Genomic DNA, 20,007 nt, shown 5'->3' with positions numbered 1-20,007 from the left:
GAAAAAGGAGAGAGAAACAAGTAAGCAAGCAAACTGGGTAGAAATGTTCAAAAAACAATTGCAATTTAGTCAATCCCAATAAAGTAGACCAGTATTAAAGATAGGAAGTTGCAAATTTAATTTGTTGAACGTCCTGAGTCTCCCAAAGGAGCACACCTTGCCATGCTTCTCTTGCAGTTGCTACAGGAGCAAGAACTATTATTCAGTAAATTCCATAATATTGGAAATGGAGATATTCACAAGTATAAAATCATTTTATAACAGATGAAGTCCTTCTACCCAGTAGGTACTGGAAGCTTTTCCTGCAGGAGGGTGTGGAGGCAAATAGTATCAGCACATTAAAGGTGGGTTAAATAAATTCATGAGCAACAGGTCCATAAACAGACAAAGAGAACTCAGCCATATACCCTTTAGCACCTCGAATTCAGTGGCTGTGGATGCTGAGGGAGTACAAGGGGAATGGACTATAGGTCCACAGTCACCTATTCTGAGGAGTATGTGCTCTTACTACTGACAGGAGGAGGATGCTGAGTTAAATGATCCCAAATGGTCTTTTTGAATTCTGTGTGGAATACCCACCACATTTTCCTTCATTCCAGTTCACTAACTTCAGGCTCTTTTTTGTTTCCTTACTCCATTTCACATGGCTTTTAGCCACCCAACATGTTCAACTTCTGCCCTTTCTGGAACCATTCTTGCATCTCTTCTTTTTATACTTTGCCATTTAAAGCAAGCCCTTGTTTGCTGTCACTCAGCCGCTTCTCTTTGTTTTTTGTGAAGGATTAACCTTCATTCATTTGTGTTGCTGAATTTAGATTGTAAATTTTCAGGGCAAAGGACTTCTTTAATTTTGTCTGTTTGCAAAGTGGTATGTAAATTTCCATCTATGTTTAAATGTTCTTTAGTAATAAAGTATGTTTAGTCTTTGGGCTTGTAGGTGTCACCCTAGCCCCCTTCCCAAAAAAAGTTCTGCTTATGTTGTGATGTTGCATTTTTTTCTTATCTGATAAATAAGGTAAATAAGCAGGTTGTTTTATTCAGCAGCTATTGTATGTTGTTGAATATATGATTTGGTTATTTTCCGGGTTTGTGCACATCAAGGTTATCACAGCTGTTACTTTGTGATACTAGTACATTGTAATAGGATAATGTCTTTTGAGGTATATTAGTATTGGGTTTTTTTTTCTTCCTGGATAGTGGCAGAGAAATAAGAAAGTTGTCCAACAGCTAATCTCTTTGTTTGGCGTCTTTGTGCTCCTACTTCACCTTCCACCTCAATATCTAGGAGGACTGTAACTATTTGTTAGGGAAATGTTAGTTAAATTGCAGAGCTGAGACATTCCAGTTTAAAGCACTTAGTATTTAGTGTGTGTACTCTTAATGACTATAAATATTATGTTACATTTGAGGTTTTGTTATGTATCAGGTATGTCTTGTACATTGTTTTTCCCACAGAAAATGCAAATTTTCTAACCCGTGGACTGTTCAAGCTGTATGTTCTACATTGCAGTACAAGGATTTTACTTTGTATTTCATAGAAGAGTCTTATGTATAGGGAGGTGTAAAGTCCAGACAAATTATTTAGCTCTGAGATAGTTCAGGTGCATGTTTCACTCCAATGCTAAGTAGCACAGAACTAACCATTTAGGACATATTTATTACCTAGTACTGAATTTTGTCAGGAAAGACTGAAAAATAGGGATTGGATAGTAGAGGCTTTGTGGTAACGCTGCAGGAGGGATGCGATGAACTGGCAGGGTCCAAGGATAAGCTGTAGCAGCAGAGTAAAGAGCTGAGGGTAAATGGGGATGTGCTGTGACCTCTCTCATGGCTGACTGAACAGCTGGATGAGATTTGTTAGCAATTCAAAGCTTAAAAAGAGATAAGGAAGGAGTGCTGATTGAGGTTTGGATCTGGAAAGGAGAGTTATCTGTTACCTAGCGAAGTCTGTTGTATTTGCAGCAGTCTTGATTGATTCAGAACAAATGAGGAAAAAAAGGATGGAGCTAGAGCTGATGGCTGAACTATGACATACTAGGAAAAGAGTGAAGATATGGGGTGGGGTTAAACATGACCCTTAAATTCAGAGAATAACAGGAGAAAAAAAAGCATTTTACCAGATCCCTTTCCAGTAGTAAACCTGCCAGTCTCTTGGAGAGATTGTCAGCTCTCTACTTCCTTTCTAGGCTTTCCCTTCACCACAGTCCAAGGGGTCCCAAGTCACCAGTGTGATGGGAGTTCTGCAGAAGAGAGCTAGTGTGCCTATGCTGGCCCATGGAGCTGGGCCTCTTTCTGCAAGCCATCACAGGCTTGTAAAGAACAGTGCTAGTGTCTTCTGCCTCCTTATCCCTCTGAGCTGAGCACATTGTGGTCCCTTCTGTTTCCTGATGGCTACACTGACCATTCAGCAGTAAGCCATTAGATCTGTCAAAGTCTGCAGCCCATGCCTACAGGGAACTGGAAGAGGCAAGGTTGTCCCATAGACAGAAAGAAAATATTTATTAGGAATTAAAAAATAAGCAGACGTAACCATTCTTGCTTTATTAATTTACTTGCAAATGAAGTAGCAGTGATCAGCTAAACTACTGAATGTGCATATAGATTTTTTTTTTCTTTTAAATTGCTGAAGTACCTGGATCATGAATCAAAGGAGCTTGATGGAAGGGAAAGAGGAAAGTGTTTTTAAAGTACTTAAATGAGCAGTTGGGATAATCCTGAGTGCAAGGCAACATAAGAATTGGCATTTGTCATCTTTCCTTATGTAGTACTCTTTGGTCATTGGAAAAATGTACTTTATTATTTTGAAAGGTTTCTAGTCAAGAGGATACATCTAAACTTCACCTGGGAGTTATTAGGACATTGGACATGTGCAGTAGGTGAGCTTGTATGAGTGTTTACACAGCAGACAGCTGTATGCCAGGCAAATGAAAGATTCTTTTGGTCAGTGTTTGAATGACACATCTGGAAAGTCATCTAGTTGCTGTTTTAGCAAATGATTTCTTTTCAGGGAGAGGATCTTGGTTTTTGGATATTAAAATAGTAATGGAACTGTAATGTTTGCTTAGATTGGCTTTCCTGAAAGATAATGTGTCATATCCTAATGATTCACTAGGTCAAGTGCTAAATTTCGGTCCTTGCTGGAGATAGTGAATGAACTGTGTCCAGAAATAAGTGGGTTTGTATGTCCTTGTTTATATTACTATAGTTCAAGGTTACTAAAAAGTTGTGAGTTTTAATGTGCAATACGTATGATTTATCTACTTTTTCTTTAAAAGTACCAGACTGTTTACTGAACTATGTGAACACTTTACTGTTTTATAGATAGCCAATGATTTTCTTTTTCTGAACTGGTTATACCCAGAGAGTAAACATTTTTACTTCCTTATTTATTTATTTATTTATTATGCTGGGACAACTGGATGGAGGAATACATCTTGCCTTTGGCTTCTAAAAGAAAGATTTCTCTTTTTGTTCAGTGTATTGGGTATTATATAAGGTTATTCTCTAGTAAGGGCTGTATGAGATGATTATGAAGTTATCCTCTCTTCCAGAGGGTCATATATGTCAGATCTCTGGTCAATACGCAGAAACTCTCACTTTTGACCTTTCTGTCTCTTTGGACCCATTAGCTGTTGGACATAATGGTCCTTCTAAATGGTCCTTCTAAAATTGCTTAATTTCCAAAGAGATCATTTGTGCTTGTTCTGTTACTGCCGTTTGATGCTGCCTCTCTACACACTGCCAAAAGCCCACAGTATATTACATTTTTATTGTTATGTAAAGCAGCTGTAAAATAAACTGTGGTTGTGTGTGTTTGAAATTTTTGCTATTGGCTACTTCTTTTTTTCCCTTTGTGTCTTTAACTTTTACATTTATGGTTTTGCCACCACAGAGAGCTTATGAAAAGCAAACATATAGACTGTTAAAAAAAGAAAAGTAATGATATACACAGATTCACATTGATTCCTTATTCATATTTATCATCCTGTTTCTCAGTATAAGAAGAGCTAGAACATGCTGTGCTGGAGTGTTTTTTTGATGGGAAGATTGGGGTTTTTGTTTTCTTTGCATTGGTTTAACTGTTAAAGTCCTCTTTAGGAAACTTCAACAATTGTAGACCAAGTGACCATAGAACAAACAAAGAAAGAAAAAAGATAAACGTATGTGCAGTAAGACCTTGATCTGGATGTGGGGAGGTCTATTTAACTGTTTTGTTTTTTTAATACTTGCATGCCTGTAGGCAATCAGTCCCATGTGCATCTTTAGCACACTCACAGGATTATGAAAGGTGATTTCTTTCGTGTGTTCAAGTTTCTCTTTACAAGTAGTACTGAAGAAAATAAAGGCTTAAATTACCCTGTATTTTTGATTCTTTCTGTACCTCTTGTGGTATGTAGTAGAACAGTCTCAGGAGTAAAATTATGAAATGCATATATTTATTAAGGGTTTGACTTTCCACAAAAGCTGTTTCCAGTAAGAGTACTCATTGAGATGATGAGTCTCTTGATCATTCTTTGCCCTAGTGGGAAAAGTGTGTAAAACCAGCACAACAGCCACTGAGCAGCCTCTCTCACGATTTCTCCTCCGTGCTGGTCGCATCTGCTAAGATGTTTTTTGTAGATTTTTTTTCGTAGTTTAAGCTGTTTTTCTGCTTTAATTTGAGCTTGCACAGCTTAGATCATGCTTTCCATTCTATTCAGAAATACACTGAACTCAGTCACCACTGAACCAGAGCTGCCTTTCCTCTGTAGCCTGTTCTGGGGAGATATACCTATTCGGTGGGGGTCTGCTCTACGTGGATTAAAGGAACGTAAACTATAAAGATTAGAAGATGCTCAGGAGGGGAATGTATACTTGGATTTTGCCAGCAGTTAAAGGTAAATCCCTTACAGCAAGGAAGGCTCTAAATAGTGCCTCTCAATATGTCTTTTGCAGTAGATGAATTGTTGAAGAAAACTGAGAATATAGTACAGCTGCCAGACTTCAACTTAGAAACAAATGAAGTAGATTTTAGCTTGATTTTTATTTTGCTCACCATTTCATTATAATTTGCACATTTTTAAACCATTAGATATTATCTGTAGAACAGCTCTGGGGGAACAGTGTTGCATCAGATCTGCCATTTGTCAGCAATGTGCATATGCGTGCAAACACCCCTTTTGCATTCGCTTACCAGAGTGCAGTTGTAGTTCTGAGAAAGTAGAGTTATTTTATTATTTTTTACTTTTCTCATACCAAATGTGCAAAAGTAGCTGTGTGGAAAAGAATTATTGTAAGATCAGCTTTACTTTTCTTTAATATGACTTGCAGCAGCTGACAGAACACGTTTTCCTAAACTGCAAACATTGCATCACCCAGGAGAAGCATATATGGGAAAGTCTCTTTTAAGTGGGGGCAAAACAGACTCCAAGGATAACGCTGACTTGCCAGTTAATCCCAGTGGCATAAAGGGTAGAGTCAAACTTCTTTTTGTGACTGACAGCAAAAGGTACTAGCTGGGATCAGTGCTGCTGTATTGTGTATCCTTGTCATCATTTTGTATCAAAAATGATAATACAATTCTAGGTCTGCCATTGTGGAAGACTATATATGAGTGTGTGTGTGTGTGTGTGTGTGTCTGTGTGCCACTGAACTGAGTGAGTACAGGTATGGAGGTGTACAGATTTTGTGTGTGTGTATGCATATTTGTACACACGGACGTGTATACTCAGATTTTGTATATGAAGTAGTGTCTGTATGATCAGAACTGGATGTAACTGTTCTGTCATCACACAAGTTTGTTAAAAGATGTGTTTTTAGAAAATTCAATCTGAATGTCATCACACTCAGTTAAGACACCTCATTTTGTATTTCACTCACCCGCATTTCCTTTTTCTATCCAATCCTGTCATCAAGTAAGAACTAATTCTGCTCTTGTGCCCTTGGCTAATCATAGCAGACTAGTGGCTTTCCTCCAGTCTTTGCCGAGTTTTGACTCGGAACATTGAACTTCTTCACTGTATGAGAACACTTTATTTGTTTATAATCTGTTTCACTGTTGAAAATACACCTTAAAAAAATAAATCTGATCCAAATGACATGTATTGTCAACAAGAGTTTCTCTGCTCCAGAAATTTGTCTTCAAGTCCTCAAAGCTGGGCACGTACAGCTGATGCCTTTTCACATGTAGCAAATGTGTATTAATGATTCTGGTGTAAAGATCAAGGATCCCATCATACTGCAGAGCGAGGCACTGAAGTCTAAGTGTATTTTTCATCAACTACAGTGTTGTTTCCATTAAATTAAGATAAGGAAAGTTGGAATTGGGCTTAGTAAGACACCGTGCAGATTGGCATTGGATCTGAGAGTAGGCAACCTTTATATTTAGGGATCAGTCCTATAGCTGAGGTAACATAAAAGCTCTGTAATTTCTCTGAATGGTCCTTTCCTGTCCTGTGATAACTGAATCAAGCAATGTTTCCACTGAAATTGTAACACCAATATCACCAGTCGCAATCCGGTGAGTTCCCTCTGAAATCTACTTCCACTGCTTTTATAAATTTAATGTCTCTACATGGACATCTCTGTTTTATTAAATGTTTTGGTTGAAGTCATGCTTTTGTTTGATGCAGCTTACACCCAGATCATGGTAGTTACATACAAATATAGACATAGACCCTTCCTGCAAGTGCCCAGAAATGTCATTGCAAAACTATGGCATTGATTGCTTTTAAGCCATTCATCCATGACCCTGGTGATGGCACCTGAGAACTTGCTTACACTTACAAAAGGAGCTGGAATTGTTGACTGTAACTGCTTCTACAATGAGGTTTAAAATAGCACGCTGCGTATGTGTGAGGTTTGGGTGACATTACATGTGAAGTTCTCTTCTTTTGCTTTTTTTATTGTTGCTCTCCCTCACTAGTGTCTTCAGGCATACGTACTGTATTTCATTTGGTTAGTTGTGGTTTGTTTGGTGGTTTGGTTTTTTTCTTTTTCAAATATAGGCATACCAGCATTGAATGGGGGGAGCATTTTTTAATGCTTGTGGTATTTGTTTTCTCATTTTCTGTCATAAGCCCTATGCTCAAAGTTCATAAGTTTTTGAATTTCTGTACTTCCTTTACTTGTTCATCTTTCTGTGATTCTCCTAGTAGGCAGGCAAGTTTACTCCTGCCTGGAAGAACACAGTCAGGATGCAATAATTCAATCATTTAACTGTCAACTTCATGCTGCATTGAATACTAGTATAAGAGAAAATAAATTAGAAACATCTGTTTTCTTTTTCTCAGAAGAACAAAGAAATATGTTCTATTAAAATCAAAGGTGGCAAATATAAGAGCAATAAAAAGAAGGTATTATGTGTGTCTTTCACACATATAATTAGTCTCTGGAATTTACTGTCACAGGAAATTATTGAGGCCAAGAACATAACAGAATTTTAAATAGAATTGGGTAGACATGTGGCTACCGTGAATGTTCAAAGTCAGTCTTATTAATTATTGTGATCTGGGAGCAATGTTAAACTCCTAGGTTATGCTCCTAGGTTTAAACAACATTGAGATGTTGTGTCAGAAGAGCCGGCTTTTGTTTCTTCCAATTAAACTTACTTATACACTAAAATTTACTTGAATTCTGAGCATTGCACTGAAATCTCTTTGTCCAGTCCCGGCTTGTACATATGCAAGTGTTTTTCCATGTACACACCTGTCTTGTATCCCTTTGAGACTGGAAATCCTCCTCATGTATTGTCTTTGTCCCTTTTCATGCTTCTTTTCCGCATCCCTTTCCATATCAGCTTGTCCCAGGAATGGCCATTATGCATCACATCTGATCAGGTTGCAGGGGAAAGCGCACGGAAATGACCTACAAAGTGAGCAATAGAATCCGAAGACCTGTAAATGATTAATACCTACACAGAGCAGAGCCACAGCCTTGATGAAACTTGAGTATGCTGTAATGAGTGAAATCACTATATTTCTGTACAGGAAGTGATGATGGTAGCAGGCTCTTTACCATGTCTTGCCTTTTTAATAAGTGACACTTCAAGTTATGGGATTAATTCCACAGAGTGGAAAAATATCAGGAGTGAAGTAATAAATAAGTTAAAAGGTTATTATAGTTGACATTTATGCCTGCAAATCTCAGCAGGACTTTTAAACTACACAGTTCCTACACACTGGAGCCAGGGAGGAGAAGTATCTTCTTGATGTGCTAAAGCTTTTTTATTTTTTAAAAAAACAAAACACACCCAAACAAACAAAGAACCCCCCCCAAAAAAGACCAAACAAAAAAAAATAAAAAAAAAAAAAATAAAATAAAAAAACCCACAAGAAACCCACATCTGTAGATTCAGAAAGAAAAGAAAAAAGTGGTTGAGCAAAAGTGTAATAGAAACAATATTTAGAAATCCCTGGGCATTAGCCAAATATTAATGGTCTCCAAATTCTCTTATTGGGAGTGTAGAAAAGGTAACTTGAATAAATCGTGGGACTTTAAAGGAAAGAACCCTAAAATGCCTCCTGTAGAGGAGTTTAGCTCTCTGCAGAGCTCTGTGCTTTCTTTGTAAGATTCTACTCTTCTGTAATTATGTAAAAATTACAGTCAGATTAATGACACAAGCGGAGCTTGTTGCTTGTTTCTAAGATGCTCAGCAGCAACACTGATTGATAACAAACTCTTAGAGTTTATTCTTCCATAAAGAATACAATATTTTGTCTTTTTACAGGACGTAGATGCAACAAGGATGCTTTCAAAAATATTCTTTGCTGACTGTGACAATGAGGAATGCCATAATTAGTGACTGGGCTAAGTGTGATGAAGTAAATTCCCAAGCCAAGAGCTTTGCCGCGGTCTGGCTTTTGCAGTTGCTGCTGGAGGGGTGGGTTTGCCAGGTTCCCAGAAGAGATTTCTCTGTCCTGCCTTGCATATGAATTAGTTCTGCTGAATTTGATGGAAGTTTTGTCGTTGACTTCAACTCGCCCAGACTGATACAGAAGTACTGGCTTCTAGAAAGAGACTTGACAGATGCATTTGCCAACAGGATAGATCTTAACAATGAGTAATCTGTGGCAAACTTTGAAGTAGGGAAAGGAACTTACTCTTTACTTGTCTAGTGTTCATTAGGGACATAATCACCTATGATGATTATGTTTTGAAAAAAGGAAGGGCAGTAGGTTCTTCTGGTGTGTGAATGAGAAAAAGGCTTAATACAAATACATACAAAGTAATGGTTTGTCTATCAGCTCCTGTGGAATGCTGTCCATTTTGTCTCAGAAAGAATATTGAAGAAGTAGGTGGATTTTGGAGGGGAGAGATGGAAATTATTAAAAAAGGAACTGGAGGACTTCTCATGTGAAGATACAGGGATTGTTTCCTTAAAAAAATGTTATATTTATTTTCCTATTTTTCATTCTCTAGAGAAAATAGATGGGAAGTTTATTTTCCTCTGACTTCTAATACAAGAACAAAGGCATGTGGAATGAGGTTAAAAGATAGAGAAATTTAATTTTTACAGAATGAAATTAGACACAGGGATTCCGTGCTGTATTAATTACTGAAGCCAGGAATTAAGCAAGCCTCAAAAAGTCTGAGTTTTGCCTTCTGTGGAAGGCAAAACCAGACAGAATTACTGCAGCTTATTCATAATACTGATTTCAGAAGGAAAACATAGATGCCTGGTTTTAAGGCTCAAGTATTTACCACTGAGGGTGTTGCTATGGTAGGGGAAAAGAGAAGACCTGGCAGAAGCCTTCTGATGCCCATCTCTGTCCTATTTGACACTGGAAGCCAGTGAGAGATGGAGTGTTAGAATAGGTGGACTTCAGATCCAGCCTGGTGTTTCCTGTATTTCTTTTGATAAGCCAGTAGAGTAACAGATTTTTCATTTCACCTGTGCTCAAAGTCTTTGCAGTAATGCTACCTCTGTTATACTAATGTGTGAACTGAACTTAATTTTAACATTGCTTTATATGGGAGAAAACTGTGTTTAGAAAAAAAAATCCCTGTAAGGCATGTTATAAAAAGGTTTGTGCAGTATGAAACACGTTCATATGTATCAGTATAATATCATATGTGTGCGACCAAAGCACCTTTAAGAGTAATTTATAAAAGTATTTTCTGTTATATTTTTTTCAAAATAATATCTCTCTCAGACAATTGAGTCTTGAGCTGAAAATGAGGACACATACTTTGGTGTCTTACTCCAGTACTTAAGATTAAGATTGACTTTGCCCAATCAGATTTCAAGTTTGTAGTAGCATTAACTCATGGCTTGAAAGTTGCATGTATGACATGAAGTTTTACATGTATTTATAGAGAGTGAATTAAAAAAATTAATTTTAGCATTGGTTAGTTTGCTACTCTGTTAATGATCTGTTCTACTCTTCTGTGACAGAACAACCTCAGCAGAAGAGAATTATTTTCAGTTAGTTTGCCTTAACTGGAAAAAAAAGGAGTTGTCTCATCATAACTTGTAATTATATTGGATTAAAAACTCATTGTAAAATAAAAAAAGAAAAAGGTCAGTTTTAGTGATGGGAGTTAGCTGCCCTTGGAAATTGTTTGTTGTTACTGACTCATTAAGAAGTCTGTTTCTGTGTCCTGTAAGGGTCTTATTTCCTGTCCTTTCTGAACTGTGATCTTGACATAAAAACTTAAATGAAGAAATATCTGTATTATTTTATCTTGAAAGTTCAGGTGGAATTGTCTAGATTGGCTAAGAAATTTTCTAACATAATGTAAATATATTTACATTGTAAACATATTGCTGTTTGAACATCTTTATTTCACTAAAAGGAATATTTGAAAAGCCTTTTAGTGAAGAAAATCAAAGTGAATGAAGCTGCAGTGACTGGAAACAAATAGTTTTTCTTTGTTCTTACAGAGCTTTTCCCTACCTTCATACCCCAAATCCCTGTGATTTTTAGCTAATGGTAGATTTATTTCTCTTCTTATGTTGTTATCAATGTAAAATTGCATCAAGTATGGGTATTAAGGCTATCAGTTCTTCCAGGTGTTTTGCCATACTACTGTGTGCTATTACACTGTTTTCCTACTTGTGCCTAATTGGACGTGACGTGTTCTTTTTGTCTTCAAAAATTAATAGTGTAAAATAAGGTGCAAACTGTTCATCTATGTCTGTGTCAGTTTTACAGTTCTGTAGGCACACCTATTTATTTCTGCTGCTGTCTGTATGGAAATGGTTACAGCATAACATAAGCAGTGCTCAGCTCTCAAAACATACTCTCTCCTGATCTTGCTTTAAGGTGTAACTTGTAACAATGCTGAGGTTAACAGGTTAGAAAATGTACACTGCTGTATGTCTCTAAAACGCTTGCATGTGTCTGTGAAATGTGGTCTCCTCCTTCTGCCTCTGTTTATGAAATATAGTAGAAAATCTCATGCTAGCACTATTACCAATTAATATGTTAACAGCATCCAATAAAAAGATGTAAATTTTTACTAAATTCCCCTAAGACCCTTCTTCGTGAACTTCTTGGATTGCCCAAGAAGTTTGTGAGGGAAATACGTCTTTCTTTTTTAATGGCTAGAAAAGCCTCTGGATCACAGGAATATACATGAAATATTATTTAACATCAGTGGTTTTGGGTAATTAAAGGGTTTTTTTAAAAAAATTACATGGTTTTTTTTTTTTTCCATGACAGCAAAAAGTTTGAATTTAGTTTAAACTAAGAATACTGGTGATCAGCTGAAGGAGCAGGTTTCCAAGCTGTGTGAGACCAGGAGTGATGTTGAGGAGGATGCCTAAACTTCTTGTGCTCCCTGGCAGCTCCCTGTTACCTGCCTACTGTGGTCCTCTGTCAGCAGAATTTAACTGCCACTCGTGGGTGTTGCCTTTCCAGCTTATTTAGTTGTTGCTAAGTCATCTCTCGTTGGTGGAAAGCAGGGAGGAGAAGACACCAGTTTTGGATTTCTTTGGTGTGTGAATGTGATGTACTTTTCATAAAAGGTGTCAGTGATGTAATGCCCTAAGTTAGAACTATTATAGCCTTGCACTTCATTGTTAATGTTTCATTACATTTGGGAGAGACTTCCAAATAAAAATGTCATAAAGTGAAGATATTGGGAAGTTTGAAAGTCAATGATGTGGGAGTTTTTTCCTTTGGGGGAAGTTACTTAACTTCAGTTGCCAAATAGGATTCTGAAGAAAAGAAAAAAAAACTTAGTTTGTGAAGGACTATATCTCCCCTTTAAGTTAAGGCATGCAGGACCCCAAAACTGTATACATTACATAGGAGCACTGCATAGTCCTCTTGTGGCTTCTAATGTGAATTAAATTTAATGTTCCTAATACTTTGAAAACAAAAAAATAATCAAAACTTTAGAAAGGCACCACAAATGTCTATGTGGGCTATACTTACACATGTAAATCTGCTGGGGGGAAAAAAAAAGAAAATTCTCTTTTAAGTCTCTTGAAAGTTTTGGAGGTTTTTAAGCTTTTGCCCTCATGTCAGCTTCAGAATATTTGTAACTGCTGCAGTAAATGCTGATTAGCTATTGTGACAAGCTTGTGTCTGCAACTGTTATTAATGAGAACAACTCGCAGTGGTATATAAACAATTTTTAGTGACTGCTGTGTAGTTGGCTGGCAGCTGTGCTATATTACAGTCTAGGTAATCTTCTTTTACTTAAAGAAAGTAAACTCTCATCTTAGATTTCTGATAAAATTTCTAGTCTGTACATGCCACAGTTTCAAAACTCAAAGGCAATGTTTTCAAATTAGTTTTCTGCCAGATAATTTTGATAGTTTAGAATTGTGGAAAATCAGGAAAGAGATGCTCTAGGTATTGTGGCATAACTGAAAATATTTTGTTGTTGTTGTTTTGAAAGCAGTAACCCAATTTCGGTTTTGTATTGGCTGGTTTGTGTAATTTTGCTGTTAGCACCTGCAGTGAAATAAATTAATCCCATTGCAGTGATCTTAATTTATTTAGTTTAAATGTAGGAAAGGAAGTCTAATGGAGGTAAAGGAGAAGGGGAAGACATTTAGATTAGGTTTTTTCTTTTTCTTTCTAGGTTTCATGTATGATTAAGATATGTCCTTCAAAACATGCTGTATTGATTAGCAACATAGTGTTAATGGTATCAGCATTGGTATGCTGATGAGAAGAAATGTAATTATGTGAAGCCAAGATACTGGGATGGCCTGATTATTAAGTGATGTTGACTCTATCTGTCAGTGATCTAATGGGAAGGAGACTCTCTTGATGTTGATTGGCTGATGGATTTGGATTAATTTGTAGCATGTTTTTGGGGTTAGTTGGTTTATTGGTAGGTAGGTGGTGGGACAGTTTAGGAGCGTGTAGTACATGAGCAGATTTTTTCCAGCTTAAAGTTGCATGTAAACTAGTAATCTTAAAATACTTCATCATCTGTTTTGAGTACAGACTTTAAACAGGATTCCTGCAGTTCAGTGCAAGAGAGACAGTAGTGCATCCTTAACCCTAGTAATGCCAGTGTCTGTTCACTTTAAAGTAGCCCTTTTCCTCCCCTTGGAAGTAAGAAAGCTAGCTCAAGGAGTCAGTTGGATGAAGCCACAAGAACCTTGTCCTTATTTGTTTGAGGAAGTTCGAGAGTCTTGTCTGCTTTCAATTTTCAGCATAGCAGGGGCATCTTGCCAAGTGTTACACATCATCTTTAACTTTCTGGGGCTGTTTTTTCCAAGCTGGTTTGTAGCTGCTGTTGCCCTTATGTTCTAACTCATTTAGGGTATGCATTTCTTGATCTGTAGAATTACTCGTTATAATGGAATCAATATGGCAAAGTGATGATCAAGTCAAAAATAAACAGTCCACTATGATAGCTCAATGCTGGATGCCTGGACTTATGAAGTAGCTGGGATCCTCTATTTTTTTTCCTTGAGCAGGACAAGTGACTTGTGAAGAGAGAGAAGCCTCTAGATCATGTGGGTTCAAACTTAGCAGTTGTACACTTTATGTACTACAGGGTGCCTGAATATTTATGATGTGTTGGCTGGTTTTTTTATCTGTTTATTGATATCACCTTTCGTATTCCTATATTGATAGGGACAGAACAGGAGGTGGGCATGAAAGGCAGAAACACAGATACAGGTCCCAGCTTGATTCTGGAATGGCAGGTTAATTGTGATGGATTTCTGTTTTCCCTAATGGATAAATCATGCTGTTTAGGGAGGAGCCCTGTGATCATTCATTGTAGCACATTTAGGACTGCTTATGGGCAGAAAGGAGACATTACTGAACTGTTTAGTTGTCAGAGGGGGTAGTTTCTGTGCCATGTGTAAAGAACCTACTATATTCCAATACGTGCCAGCAGGAAGTAGAAGTTTTGTTTTCTTTTGAGGAGTACACCACATTTGAGATTAGTGACACAAGAACTTTCATATTTATTAATAGTATTGATTGTCTTTTGTTTGTTTTTAATTACAGGTCTGTCAAATAGATGCTAGGCAACCAGTTAAAGAGTTTGCTTTATGAAAACATTAAAATTGCAGAAACAAATAGATTTACTAGTTATATTTTTATACCAGTTTCATTCCATATACCTGTTGGAATGCGAAAAGGCCCCAAACAAATAGTGTAGTCGGAGAAATAACACATTTGTGAAACTGCCTGGTTTTGCTTACCATTTGTAAATTACACATCTGTGTCGTAAATACTAAATTTGGAAGTGAGGTCTGATGTGTAGGAATTTCTGTTCCCATGTTGGCAGTTAATAGTCTGGTTGACAAATGGCAGGAAGGAAACTGATGTAAAAATAACACAAGGTTAAGTTGGCAGAGCACAGATTCTAACACCACATCTTCTTGTCACTTTAAGTAAGACATTGCTAATTGTTAGGTGAGTCAGATTCTCTGTTACTCTTTCCCAATTTGTGTTATTGTTTCTTGTACAGGGTATTATTTAATGGGAAATGCAAGGTCACATATGAGACATTTGAATTTAATATTTAGTTTTTGGTCATGGTGTCAACCTAAAACTAGGAGGCAAAAAGGAAAAGATTTGCATACGATGAAAATAATTTCATTGACTACTTAGTGTGGCATTTTCTGTGTTTGCATACTGTACATACTAAAGTCTCAGATTTGCAGAAGCAGCCTCTCTGCAGTCAAGTTAGACACTGAAAATGTTCCTGCATGTAGGGGAACCAACTTCCAGTACTTTGCAGTAGAGAAGGCTAAGAAGAAGCCCCACTGCAGGGGAAAGTGGAAACCCTTGAGAGCTGAGCAGGCTGGATTTATTATCAATTTTGGAACCAATGCTAAACGGATTAATTTTTCTTGAATCTTTTTATGAGGACTTGCTCTTAAATTGGAGTGATTATTGTTAAACTAAATAGAGCTGCAGCACACTTCTGAGAATATCATAAGTCTCCTCCTGAGCTCCCTGAGGTCAAAACTGAGATTTTATTTTAAATCTTTGAAACCTGGTTTAAAAATCAAACTCTGCAGTGAAATTGTTCGGGAGGGTTGGCCTTTTCACCAAGTACTTTAGTAGTAATATTTTGCAGAGACTGAAATATTTCAGGTGAAGGTCCTAAATTTGCACATACTCCTGGGCATTTCTGTTTCTGTTGTAATAGAAAAGGAGTGAGATCTTGGCTGTGATAAGACTCTTTGTTGTTGTGCAATCTTATTGCCAAGTATTTTTAATGTAAATTGGAAAACATAGTCCTTTTTTTTCTTCCCACAAATAAATCCTTCTGATCAGTTTTCCTTGAAGTCCCGTAAATCCCTGCGTAACACCTTATCAGCTCCATTATCAGAGCTATTTAGTTATTTATTTCCTTTTTTAACCTAGTGAGAAAGTAATTCACTGCACCACTTATCCTCCAGTTTAAGTTTTGTGCAATTTTTCAAAGCTCTCCAATTTTACATTAGGCTGATACTTAAGGGAAAAGCCTTCCCAGATGCTAAAACAGAAATTTTGTGCCTGAAAATGAACAGAAGAATGGTATTATTTCTAACACAATTCTCTGTTAGAAATGTGGGGTTTGCGAGGCACTTACACGTGTGCAATAATATTGTGACTGCCATTTTAAATTGAAGACAGAAAGTACAATACTGTCAGTGAGTTACGAGAAAAATAATAATATTTGCTGCTTTGTACTTGAAAACCATGCCCCGGAAGGTGCAACAGAAGGAAAACTAAGTTCTGTTTTTACAATTTTGTTTGGATTGCTGTAGCAGTGTAACGTTCCATCTTTGCTCACTTACTTTTCTTTCCCTCCTTTGCTCTCTTCTTATGTTTTAACTAAACCCAGCTGCAACTTTTTCTCTTGCTGTCTTCTCCTTCTATCTGTCATTGAGCCCATCGGAATCTCACCTATGCCAATCCATCATTTTTAACTAACGTTAATACAGAGGAGCAGTTTGGTTGCGTGTAATGACAGGGGGCAAAAATTGCCACTCTGATTCATGTAGGCACATGGTAATCCAGTATATTGCCTCTAACTTCCCATCATTGTACAGGAGGGATTTTCTTATGTTGTGATTTTTTTTTTCCCTTTCTTTTCCTTTAACTTCCATTCTTTGACTAAAAATGGAAGGCATCCCACTTTTAAAATACTTTGCAAAAAAATGGCAATTAAATGCATGGCCCCAGGTATCCTTTTAACTACCACTGGTTTTGTCTGTTTGAATTTCTTCCTAATAATTGTGTAATGTTTTAATGCTTATTTTATAATTGGAAAACCTGTGTAAGTTTAGTACAGGAGCCTTTGGATTGTATTCTAGCAGGCTTGGCATAGTCAGGTCCTGGCTGTGAATGGAGTGTCTTGGTGCTATAGTAATAAAAATAATACATTTTGGTAGCTAAAGCATATGCAGAAGGTGACAATTGATTTCTAAAATTAGAACTATGCATTAATATGAAGGTTTTGAAGTGACGTTTGGGTCAAAGGCTGCTTTTTTGTTTGGTTGGTTTTCACTCTGTTCTGTGACATTCCCATTTTTAACTCAGCTTGATTAAAGATCTGTAGAGCAAAATTTCTTTGAATGGGGGATTTTGTAAGTGTGTGTTTTTCAATAGCTAAATTGTCATGCTTCTTTTTGAACTGGTGATCTAGTACTTGATCACTTGGGTGATCTTCTGGGGTGCTTTTGCAATCTCTGCACCAGATTCAGCCTAATAATGTAAGTGAGCAAGTTTTGTGTGGACCCACCTAGTGAGCTACCAGCAAAAAAAAACATATTTAGCCTGGGGTCAGGAACGGGGTGGACTAGGAAGGAAAATCAAGGTGCACCAGAACTTCATGTGAGAATGATATGCTGCCTTGCTGGCAGTCAAAATTTCTAATGCATTTTGGGCTTGCATCTTTGGAGGAAAAAAAAAAAGGAAAGGGGGAAGGAAATAAAGGGCAAGAAAGAGACCTAACATTCAACTAAATATTTCCCAAAGCTAGTAGGTGATGAGTCCATAACCAAGATGCACTTCCATGTTCAGCCATTCACTGTTTCTTACTACAAAATAAAGCAACAGGAAAAAAAATATTGATGTTGCTGTCATGGTTTGTAATGGTACAGCTTTATTTTGGAGGTCATTAGATTCTCTGCCACCTTGGAATTCCCATGTGCCTTAGTATGTTGTTTGCTTTCTGATTTGAGCTATGTCCCTTGGAAAAGGTCATGTCTGCAGTGTTTTTAGAATTTATATTTATTTTCCCCAAGTGTGCAACTTCAAAACAGCTTAGCTACTTGCATCAGGCTCTTCATGTTCAGGTCGAAATAGCCTCAAAAATAGCAGCTAGGGATATGAAGTAGTTGGAGTATGAGTTCGTGGTTTTGTTACTTGTGGTTTTAACTGAAACATATTGTAGGTTTTCATTAGCTGTTATTTCCTTAAGCATAACATGAAATTGCACTTCTTATCACCCTGATGGATAGCAGTCTCTGGCACTTTTTAACTGCTCTGCTAAATTAGTCAGCTTTTAAAAGGAATATATGTTGCTTTGATATATCAGGGTATTAACCTAGTGTCTGCACCATTTTGATTTATTTATCACTGCAGTGATCTGCTATTGTGTGTTTTCTGTATCTCAAAGAAGAGGAACACTAAAGTATTTGCCAGCCTGAAATTTCACTAAAGGGAGCACTTACATTATCATTTGGTCAACCCCTAGAAAGGACCAGGTAGTTTCCAAATAAACTAGCATATTGTCATAAACAATGGACTCTTTCTGAGTCATTCTCCTGGAAAGTACTGTTCAGTGTGTTCCCAGGGATTTTTGTACATTAGCTATATGTGGTGAGCACCAAAAAGTCCTGCCTTCCCTCCATGGCATAGGTGTACTTCAAGTGATTTGCCCAGGGGTGCCAGGGTGGAGGAGGAAGCTGAGCTTGCGTGTGCAGAGTATCAGGGTGGTATCACATAATGCAGGCCTGTGGTGGAGGTTGTACCTGGATGGCTTAATACGATAAAGCCCCAGGCTGGGTGTTCTTGCAGATTATCTGTCATTTCAGCCTTTTCAATTCATGAAGGGGTGTGTGTCTGTGTGTGTGTTCCCTCCACGAACACCGAATCTCTGAGGCACAGCCCTGTGTTTACCGTTGCTGAATACCACAAGGCATCTGCAGCTCATTTACTGAGGCATCATTCTGTTCCCCAGCCTCTGCTGCAGGCATTTATAATTTACCTGTTTGGTTTTTAAGTTGAGAAAGAATATGGCACCTGCCAGCACAAGGAGGCAGAGCAAGATCAGGTTTTTCCAAAGCAACACAAGGCTGGTTGGGACTTGACCGCTGCAGAACTTTGAGCCTGGTCTCACCTGTGCTGAGACTTTCTCTGTGCCTTGCATTTACCAGGAGGTAATGCCTTGCATTTTCCTGCTTCTGGACTTGGAAAGTTAGGTAGTCCTTGAACAATACCTTGGCACTGTGCAGTTTCCCAAGGAGCGTTTCTGTCATAACATCTGTCCAGAGCATAAGCCAGCATCATTGGGAATGATCAGGAACAGTTGCTACAGTGGGTGCAGCACATCTTCACTGAGTATATCGCTGTTTTTCCGAGGAAGAGAGATGTCAGGTGCACTACTGTGTAACACGTGCTGCCTGGTAGGATAATAATGGGTTGGGATCTTTTCAGTCTTCTTTTGGATGTCATCTTTTACTCTGCATTACAGCTGTTTTACTCATTTCTTTCTCTGGAAGTGAAGAGGTTGTGGGCTGCTGAGTTAATACAGAAAGTTGTTGCTCTCTACGCTTGTCTTGCAGTGTAAACAATTTCTATTTAATTGGTTAAGATTGTCTTCCCAGCGGTCATATGTTGCACAGCTTCAAAGTGTTGTATTAGTAGATCTAAACACTTAATTTGAGCAGTGGTGACATGCATCAGGCAAGGTGGCAGCTGTGCCTCTGAGCCCTGTGTCTATGCATCAGTAAATTTCATTTTGAAGCAGATAATTGCAAGGATTTTAAACAAAGGATGTAATCTTTAACCTCTGATATCTCCACCAAAAGTTAATGCCACTGCTCTTACGCTGTGGTCTGGCATCGTCACTTTTGTATTAAGCAGTAGGTCTTCATGAGCTGTTTGATATTACCTAATCCTAAATTAAATCTGGGCAATATTCTACTCTGAAGCTGGCTTGCCTCTTCCTCTTTCAGTCTTTCCTTTATAAGAAATCAATGTTAATGTGTAAAAATTGGACATGTACAGCTGTTTCACTCTGTTAATTGAATTATGAAAAGCTTAAAAGGTAAGCTTAGTACATCACTGTTAAAGCCTACTGATGTGCAACAAAGATGTTGCACTCTTAATATGGAGGTCTAGCAGTATATTACTTCTGTGCAGTGATAGCTCTAATTGGAAATCTAATAGGATACAAGAGATTTCTAAGACTATTACAAATGATAATATATTATTTTTTAAGTCTGTGGGATTTTTTTATTGACAGTCCTTTGGGCTGAAGCTGGAAATAAAATGCAGAATGTTGAAATATTTCTCGTTGGTTCAGAGGGCTGTAATCAGTGCTAATCACACATCACATTTCTTGAGTTCTGAAGTGCTCCCAGTTGCCAGTTCTCATGAT

The 20,007-nt window shown here is 37.6% G+C and overlaps 1 protein-coding gene across 7 annotated transcripts in view; it reads left to right on the top strand.

The window, feature by feature from the left end:
• The window catches only part of LOC127480348 (ubiquitin-conjugating enzyme E2 E1), a 46,502-nt gene that overhangs the window by 15,149 nt on the left and 11,346 nt on the right, over nt 1-20,007 (top strand). The window lies entirely within an intron of this gene.

This window comes from Manacus candei, unplaced genomic scaffold, assembly GCF_025592945.1.
Source record: "Manacus candei isolate 608988 ecotype Guabito, Panama unplaced genomic scaffold, ASM2559294v1 h1tg000072l, whole genome shotgun sequence".
Lineage (NCBI taxonomy): Eukaryota > Metazoa > Chordata > Aves > Passeriformes > Pipridae > Manacus > Manacus candei.
Note: the sequence above shows the minus strand (reverse complement) of the source record. Positions and strands in the feature narration are given on the sequence as shown.